This window comes from Ricinus communis, chromosome 4, assembly GCF_019578655.1.
Source record: "Ricinus communis isolate WT05 ecotype wild-type chromosome 4, ASM1957865v1, whole genome shotgun sequence".
NCBI lineage: Eukaryota > Viridiplantae > Streptophyta > Magnoliopsida > Malpighiales > Euphorbiaceae > Ricinus > Ricinus communis.
Genome location: NC_063259.1, coordinates 5,872,378 through 5,882,804, shown reverse-complemented (window position 1 = coordinate 5,882,804; position 10,427 = coordinate 5,872,378).

The window sequence follows — 10,427 nt, the reverse complement described above, 5'->3', positions numbered from 1 at the left end:
GCGTTAAGAGGTATGAGGCCTATGAAATGTTAGAAGGAAACAACCTGCGTAGCGGAGGTATATTTGCAAATATGGAGAAACAATCCCATTAAAGGAGTGCTTTTTAATATAAGAAAACAACGTCGTAAAAAGGAGTATATTTGTAAATATTAGAAAAGAACCCATAAAGAGACTGTAATTTGTAAGTGTGAGGAAAAACAACCAGGTAAGTAGGGTATGTTTGTGGTGTGGAAAACAGCCCGTTGAAGGTATGTTTATGGATATGAGAAAATAAACCGTATGAGTATTATATTTATGAGTGTGAGGAAGGGAATCCGGAAAGGGATGTATTGGAGATATGAAAAACCAGTGGGGATGTATTTGTGAGGCATGGGGAGAAAACAACCCAAGTAAAGGGAATTGTCAGTTAATGAGATATGAAATCAGCCCTATGGAGGGAATATGTGGGGGTCTGAGAAAGCAACCCCGAAAATGGTATATTAAATGTGTAAATGGCAGTGGAGGGTATATTTGAAAATATTATAAAATAAGCCCGCAAGAGGGATATACATGTGAGTATGAGAAAACAACCCCGTAAGGGATGTTTATTTGTGAGTATGAGAAAGCAACCCCGTAAAGGGGTATATTTAGAAATACTATAACACAACCCCGTACGAAGGGTATATTTGTGAGTATGAAAAAACAACCCTTACGGGGGATATATTTGTGAGTATAAAAAAGCAACCCTGTAAGGGAGATATTATAAATACTGAGATACTGACTACATGCGGGGGTGTGTTGTGAGTGGAGAACAACCTCATAAAAAAGGTATATTTATGAGTAAGAGAAAACAACCCCATAAGAGGGGTATATTTTTTAATATGAGAAAACAACCCCGTAAGAGGGGTATAATTGTAAATATTAGAAAATAACCCCGTAACTGGGGTATATTTGTAAGTATGAGAAAACAACACTGTAAAAGGGGTTTATTTTTTAATATGCGAAAATAACATCGTGAAAGGAGTATTTTTGTAAATACTAGAAAACAACCCTGTAAGAGCGGTATATTTATGTGTATGAGAAAACAACCTCATAAAAAAGATATATTTATGAGTATGAGAAAAGAACCCTATAGAAAGATATATTTATGTATATGAGAAAACAACCCCAGTAAATTGGGTATTTTTTTTAGTATAAGAAAACAATTTCATAAAAGGAGTATATTTTTTAATATGAGAAGACAACCACATAAGAAGGGTATATTTATGAGTAGAAGAAAATAGTCCCGTGAAAAGGATTATATAACAATCCAGTAAGAAGGATATATTTCTAAATACTAGAAAATAACCCCGTAACTGGGGTATATTTATGAGTATGAGAAAACAACCTCGTAAAAAGGTCATATTTTTAATATGAAAAACAACCTCGTGGAGGGGTGTTTTTGTATGAAATAATCCGTGCAGGGGTATGTTTGTAAGTGTGAAACAGCCACTATAAAAGGGGTATTTTTAATATAAGAAAACAACATCATTAAAAGGAGTATATTTGTAAAATTAGAAAGAACCTGTAATGGGATATATTTACAGTATGGAAAACAACCCCGTAAAAGGGTATATTTCTTAGTCGAGAAAATAAAGATGATGTGATTTGTAAAATTGAGAGAACAACCCAAAAATGAATGAATGTATCTGTGAATTGTGGGAAACAACCTATAAGGGATATGTTTATGGTATGGAGAACAACCCAGTAAGATATATTTATGAATATGAGAAAATAAATTCGTATAAGGGGTATATATGTGAGTGTGAGAAAGGAAACCAGCAAAAGGCGTATATTTATGATTACGAGAAAACAACCCCGTAAGAGAGGTATATTTGTTAGCATGAGAAAATAATTCCGTAAAATAGTATATTAATAAATATATGAAAAGAACCCTATAAATAGGGTATTTTTATTAATATGAGAAAACAACTTGGTAAGAGGAGTATATTTTAAATATTAGAAAATAACGCCGTTAGAGGGGTATATATGTGAGCATGAGAAAATAATCCCGTAAGGGGAGTAGATCTGTGAGTATAAGAAAACGACCTCGTAGAAAAGGTTTATTTATGAGTATGAGAAAACAATCCATTATGAGAGATATATTTGTGAGTTTGAGAAAGCAACCCTATAAAGGGGTATTTTTGTAAATGTTAGAACACAACCTTGTAAGAGGAATATGTTTACGAGTATGAGAAAACAACCTCATAAAAAGAGGTATATTATGAGTGTGAGAATATAACAAGTAAGGCAGTTGTGTTTTTTGGTCGAGAAAATAACCCAGTAAAGGGTATATTCTTAATATTAGAAAACAACCCCGTGGAGGGGTATATATTATGGTGTAAGAAAGCAACCCGTAAGGAGAAATTATGTTTGGTGTGGAAACAACCTCATAAGGGGTTATATTTATGGTGTGAGAAAACAACTCTTTGTGAAGTTTGTTGTGGTGCAGAAGCAACCCTATAAGGGGAGTGTATTTGTAAATATTAGAACACAACCCTATAAGAGGGGTATGTTTGTGAGTATGAGAAAACAACCTCATAAAAAAGGTATATTTATGAGTATGAGAAAACAACCCCATAAAAAGAGTATATTTATGAATATAAGAAAACAGCCCGACAAGAGAGTTAATCTTTTTGTGTATGAGAAAATAATTTCATAAAAGGGTTATATTTTTAATATGAGAAAACTACCACGTAAGAAGGGTATATTTATGAGTAGGAAAAAACAACCCCGTGAAAGGATTATATTTTTTAATATGAGAAAACAACATAGTAAGAAGGATATATTTCTAACTATTAGAAAACAATCTCGTAACGGGGGTGTATTTTTGAGTATGAGAAAACAACACCGTAAAAGGTTATATTTTTTAATATGAGAAAACAACCTCGTAAAAGGGGTGTATTTGTAAATATTAGAAAACAACCCAGTAACAGGGGTATATTTGTAAGTATGAGCAGATGACCTCGTAAAATGGATATATTTTTTAATATGAGAAAACAACCTTATAAAAAGAGTATATTTATAAATATTAGAAAAGAACCCCGTATTAGAGGTATATTTGTAAGTATGATAAAACCCATAAAAGGGTTTACTTTTTAATATTAAAATATGACCTCTTAAGAGGGTTATATTTGTAAGTATTAGAAAACAACCCCGTAAGAGGAGTATATTTATAAGTATGAGAAAGTAACCTAGTAAAAGGGGTATATTTATGAATGTGAGAAAACAACCCCGTAAGAGGGGTATGTTTTCTAGTATGAGAAAATAATTTCATAAAAGTGGTATATTCTTTAATATGAGAAAGCAACCCCATAAGTAGATATATTTCTAAACATTAGAAACAACTCGTAACATAGGTATATTTATGAGTTTGAGAAAACAACCCCGTAAAAGGGGTATATTTTTTAATATGAGAAAACAACCTTGTATGAGGGGTATATTTACAAATATTAGAAAACACCCCATAATAGGGGTATATTTGTAAGTATTTGAAAATAATCCTGGAAAAGGAGTATATATTTTAATATGAGAAAAGAAATTTGTAAAAGAAGTATATTTTTTGTAAATATTACAAAACAACCCCGTAAGAGGGGTATATTTGTGAGTATGAGTAAACAAACCTGTACAAAATGGGTATATTTTTTAATATGAGAAAACAATCCCGTAAGAGGGGTATATTTATAAATATTAAAGGACAACCCCGTAACAGGGGTATAATTATGAGTATGAGAAAGCAATCTTGTAAAGGGGATATATTTATCAATATGAGGAAACAACCGTTAGAGAGGTATATTTATGAGTATTAGAAAACAACCTCAAGAAAGGGGTATATTTATAAATATAAGAAAACAACTCCATAAGAGAGATATATTTATGAGCATGAGAAAACAGTTCTGTAAAAGAGGTAAACTTATGAGTTTGAGAAAACTACCCCGTATAAGGGCTAAATTTTTAAATTTGAAAAAGAACCTCGTAAAAGAGGTATATGTATAAATATTAATAAGAAACACTGTAAGAGGGGTATGTTTATGAGTTAAATATATATAATGATAATATATATAATATTTATATGTCGTAAATATATTTTATTCGTATATAATATTTTTATATTTTTATATATAATAATATTAATATTAAATATGAAATTAAATCCTGTAATTAGTATTTAATATATATAGTATAAAAATTAATAAATAATATAATCTAATATAAATAATTATAAATAATTTATAATAATGAACATATATTCTGTATTTTTAATAATTAATAATAAACTAATAAATAGTATAAACTAATATTTATAATTATAAATAATTAGTATTAATATTATTAATAATAAATATTATATTAATATTAAAATTAAATATATTAATTAAATTAATAATATAATAATTTATATTTATTATAATAATATTATAATAATATGAGAGAACAACCCTATAAAAGGATATCTTTATGGATGTGACAAAAAAGCCACGTAATAGGGGTATATTTCTGAGTGTGAGAAAACGATCCGTAAAAGGGGTATATTTAGGAATATTAGATAAAAACTCCGTAAGAGGGGTATATTTTTTAGTCTGAGAAAATAATCTCGTGAAAGAGATATATCTGTTAAAACAAAAAAATTAACCCCGTAAGAAGGGTGTATTTTTAAATATTAGAAAATAATCCCGAAACAAAGGTATATTCGTGAATATGAGAAAACAACCTCGTAAAAGTTGTATATTCATGAGTATGAGAAAACAACCTCGTAAAAGTTGTATATTCATGAGTATGAGAAAACAATCACGAGAGAGGGGTACATTTGTGACTATGAGAAAATAATCCCATAAAAAGTATATATTTTTTATTTGGGAAAACAAGCGATTAAGAAGGGTATATCTATAAATATTAGAAAAAAATCCCATACGAGGGACATATTTATGAGTATGAGAAAATAACCCCATAAAAATGGTATCTTTATGAATATGAGAAAACAAACTCACATGAGGGGTATATTTGTGAATATAGGAAAGCAACCCTGTAAAAGGGGTATATTTATGAATATGAGAAAACAACCTCGTAGAGTGACATATTTTTTAGTATGAGAAAACAACCCCGTAGAAGAGGTATATTTGTGAGTATGAGAAAATAATCCCATAAGAGGGGTATATTTGTGAGTATGAGAAGACAACCCAGTAAGAGGGACCTATTTTTGAGTATGAGAAAACAACCGTGTAAAAGGGGTATATTTATGAATATAAAAAAAATTCCCGTAAGGAGGGATATTTGTTAGTATGAGAAAACAACCACGTAAAAGGGGTATGTTTTTTAATATGACAAACAATACATAAGAGGGGTATATTTGTGAGTATGAAAAAAACAACCTCATAAAAGTGGTATATTTGTGAGTATGAGAAAAAGACCTCGTAAAAGGGGTATATTGATGAGTATGAGAAAGCAACCACGTGAGACGGGTAAATTTGTGAATATGAGAAAACAACCCCATAATAGGGGTATATTTATGAGTATGACAAAACAATCTCGTAAAAAAGGAGTATATTTATGAGTATAAGAAAGCAACACCATAGGAAGGGTATATTTGTCAGTGTGAGAAAACAACATGATAAAAGGGATATATTTGTTAATTTGTGAAACAATATGGTAAGAGGTGTATATTTACAAATATTAAAAACAACTCCATAAGATGGGTATGTTTGTGTGTATGTGAAAACAACCCCGTAAAAGAGTATATTTATTAATATAAGAAAACAAACTCGTAAGACGGGTATATTCTTAAATATGAGAAAATAACTCCATAACAGAGGTATATTTGTAAGTATGAGAAAACAACCGCATAAAAGGCATATATTTATGAGAATGAGAAAACAACCACGTAAGAGTAAATATTTGTGAGTATGAGAAAGCATCATCATAGAAGAGATATATCTTTTAATATGACAAAAAACACCATAAAAGATGTATATTTATAAATATGAGAAAACAACCCTATAAAAGGGATATATTTGTTAATATGAGAAACAACAAGGTAAGATGTGTATATTTGTAAATATTAGAAAACAACCCCATAAGAAGGGTATATTTGTAAGTATGTGAAAATAACCCCGTAAAAGAAGTATATTTTTTAATATTAGAAATTACATCCGTAATAGGGGTATATTCTTAAATATGAGTAAATGACCCCGTAACAGTGGTATATTTGTTAGTATGAGAAAACAACCTCGTAGAGGGGGTATAGTGATGAGTATGAGAAAATAACAACGAGCGAGGGGAATATTTGTGAGTATGAGAAAGCAACCCCGTAAAAGGGGTATACTTATGTTTATGAGAAGATATCCTCCTAAGAGGGATATATTTATGAATATTACAAAATAACCACGTAAAAAGGTTATATTCCGGAGTATTGGTAAACAATTTCGTAAAAATGATATATTTATGAGTATGAGAATTAATCTCATAGGAGGCATATATTTCTGAGTATGATAAAGCAACCCCGTAAAAAAGTTATATTATGAATATGAGAAAACAACTCCATAAGAGGAATATATTTTTGAGTATGAGAACACAACCCCGTAAGAGGGGTATATTTATATATATGACAAAATAACCCCGTAATAGAGGCATATTTGTGAGTGTGAGAAAACATCCTTGTAAAAGGAGTTTATTTATGAGTATGAGAAAACAACCCCATAATAGGGGTATATTTGTGAGTATGAGAAGCCAACACTATAAATGTGATATATTTGTTAATATGAGAAACAAAATGGTAAGAGGGGTATATTTGTGAGTATGACAAAACAACCTCGTAAAAGGAGTATATTTATTAATATGAGAGAACAAGCTCGTACAAGGGATATATTCTTAAATATGAGAAAACAACCTCATAACAGGGGTATATTTGTGAGTATGAGAAAACAACCACGTAAAAGGGATATATTTATGAGTATGAGAAAACAACCATGTATATTTGTTAGTATGAGAAAATAGCCCCATAAAAGGGGCACATTTTTTAATTTGACAACTAACACCGTAAGAGGGGTATATTTATGAATATGATAAAACAACTCCGTAAACGGGATATATTTTCTAACATGACAAACAACACCGCAAGATGGGTATATTTGTGAGTATGAAAAAACAAACCTCGTAAAAGTGCTATTCTTATGAGTATGTGAAAACAACCCCAACCCCGTCAGAGGGGTATATTTGTGAGTATGAGAAAACAACCCAATAAAATAGGTATATTTCTTAATATGAGATAATAACCCCGTAAGAAGGATATATTCTTAAATATGAGAAAAAGACCCCCGTAACAAGGGTATATTTGTGAGTATGAGAAAACAACCTCGTAGAAGGAGTATATTGATAAGTATTAGACAAGAACCACGTGAGAGGGGTACATTTGTGAGTATGAGAAAACAACCCCTTTATAGTGGTATATTTGTGGGTATGAGAAAACAACCTCGTAAAAGGAGTATATTTATGAATATGAGAAAGCAACCACGCAAGAATTGTATATTTGTGAGTATGAGAATACAACACCATAAGTGGGATAAATTTTTTAATGAGAGAAACAACACTATAAGAGGGGTATATTTATAAATATTAAAAAACATCTCCGTAAGAGGGGTATGTTCTTATGTCTGAAAACAACCCGGTAAAAGGATTATATTTATTAATATGAGAAAACAAACCTGTAAGAAGGGTATATTCTTAAATATGAGAAAATAACCCAGTAACAGGGGTATATTTGTGAGTATGAGAAAACAACTGCGTAAAAGGAATATATTTAAGAGAATGAGAAAACAACCACGTAAGAGGGGTATATTTATGAGTATGAGAAAGCAACCTCGTAAATGAGATATTTTTTTAATATGACAAAAAATACCATAAGAGGGGTATATTTATGAGCATAAGAAAACAACTCTATCAAAGGGATATATTTGTTAATATGAGAAACAACACGGTAAGAGAGGTATATTTATAAATTTTAGAAAAAAAACCTCGTAAGAGGGGTATATTTGTGAGTATGTGAAAACAATCCTGTAAAAAGAGTATATTTTTTAATATGAGAAAATACACCCGTAAGAGGGTACATTCTTAAATATGAGAAAATGACCCCGTAACACTGGTATATTTGTTAGTATAAGAAAACAACCTCATAGAGGGGATACATTGATGAGTATGAGAAAATAACAACGAGCGAGGGGAATATTTGTGAGTATGAGAAAGCAACCCTATAAAAGAAATATATTTATAACTATTAGAAGACATCCTCCTAATAGGGGTATATTTATGAGTATGAGAAAACAACCACGTAAAAAAGAGTAAATTTCTTAATATGAGAAAACAACCCTGTAAGAGGGGCATATTTATGAGTATGAGAAAAAAATCTCGTAAAAGGAGTATCTTTTTTAGTATGAGAAAATAACCCTATAAGAGGAATATATTTGTGAGTATGAGAATTAACCTCATAGAAGGAATATATTTGTGAGTATGATAAAGCAACCCCATAAAAGGGTTATATTTATGAATATGAGAAAATAACCCCATAAAAGGAATATATTTTTGTGTGTGAGAGCACGAACCCGTAAGAGGGATATATTTGTAAATATGAGTATGCAAAACCAACCCCATAAGAGGGTTATATTTGTTAGTATGAGAAAATAGCCCCATAAAAGGGGTACATTTTTTAATATGACAACCAACACCGTAAGAGAGGTATACTTGTGAGTATGAGAAAAAACCCCATAAAGGGTGAAGTAGAATAAGAAGTTCCCTCGCCACGCGAGCGCTTGCTAGTAGCGGCCTATTGTGGTTGCTATTGACGGGCTTGATCTCGGTCCCTCATATTGCCTAATACAATCAATCATTAGTAATTGAAGAAGAAATCAAGTTAATGCAAATTTCATCGAAAATTTAGCAGCATAACGGCTAGAAATTGAATAACAGAAAACTTTAAGCTTAAAATTAAGACTAAAGCCTCAATTTCCTGCAGAAAACTAATGTCCAATGGCATTCCAGCCCACAATTTTAATCACCAAATAAAGAGAATTTATGCTATGAATTTGTCAAAATAAAATGCCATAAATTAACTTTACTACTCCCAAACCCCACACTTAGCATGTCATTATTAAAACCACACAAATACAACAACTAATCTGAGCTAATTATAATCCAAATCAAACTTGAGTAGTGTAAATAAAAATAAAAAAAAAAAAAAATAAACCAATCAAAGCAATCAAATATTGAACAAAATACTAACATTTAAAAGGAAATGATGCAAAGAATATAAGATAACAAAGATTGCATATCAAAGTACTTGAGCATATCAAAATGTCCTAAATAAAAAAATATAAAGAACTCAAACTTAACCAAATAAAAGGCAAAAGGAGAAGAACTTACTTGAAATTGCCGTGACAGGTAAGAAAATCGAGAAAAAGAAGGAAAGCACCTTAGAACTTTAGAGAGGGAAACTTGTGAGAGGTTTCAAATGGCCTATTTTATAGTCATGGGAGGGCATGGCCCTCTTGGTGACGGCCTAGACTCGGCCGTCTTTGAAGCAAGTGCCTTTAATGTGCATACTCATCATGGGCAAGGGCATGACCATACTGACCAGCACAGCTTGGTGTTGCCACCCGTGGTGCCTTCGAAAGCCATGGTGGGCAACCAATTCTAAGCTCCTCTACATGCATATTCAGCATAGGCAAGGGCATGAGAATGACTTAGTGTTGCAGCCTGTGGTGCCTTTGGAAGCCGTGGTGGGTAGCCAATTCCTAATCTCTTATACGTGCATATTCATCACGGGTAGGACTCCAGCCGTGCTGGTGATCCAACCCGTGATGCCCACAGAAGCCGTGGTGAACCACTGAAATCCAACCTCCGAGTTCGATATCTTAAACTGTCCAACTCCCTACCTGCATTCAGCACACATACATATGCATTTAGGCTATAATTCAAGTAAAAATGTATCAAACAGTGAAGCTAATATTCACCAATCACCAAAAATCTGACTTAAGTTATTAAAAACCTAGCTTCAAACAATTAAGTTTAGTCATTAAGCAAGTGCTCTAACTACCATCAAACATGCAAACGACTAATAAAATAAATAAATAAAAATGTAAAACTAAATATGGGAATGCCTTCCAAAAGCCCTTCTTTTTGGTTCTCGAGTCATTTAGCTGGAGTCGGTGATAACTCCCTGCATGTGCGGGTTTGACATATGCTGTAAATAAACTACCAAGTTATGGGTCCTTAAAATGTCAGCAATCCTCCAAGCAGCCATATTTAGGTACTTCCTTTGAAAGAGCAATGCCATTTCCCTCACTTAGGTTGCCAAGTCTGCTGCTGGAATGACAGGCAGCCCGTTATCCTCATCCATATGCACATAGTCAAGACGTTGTGGA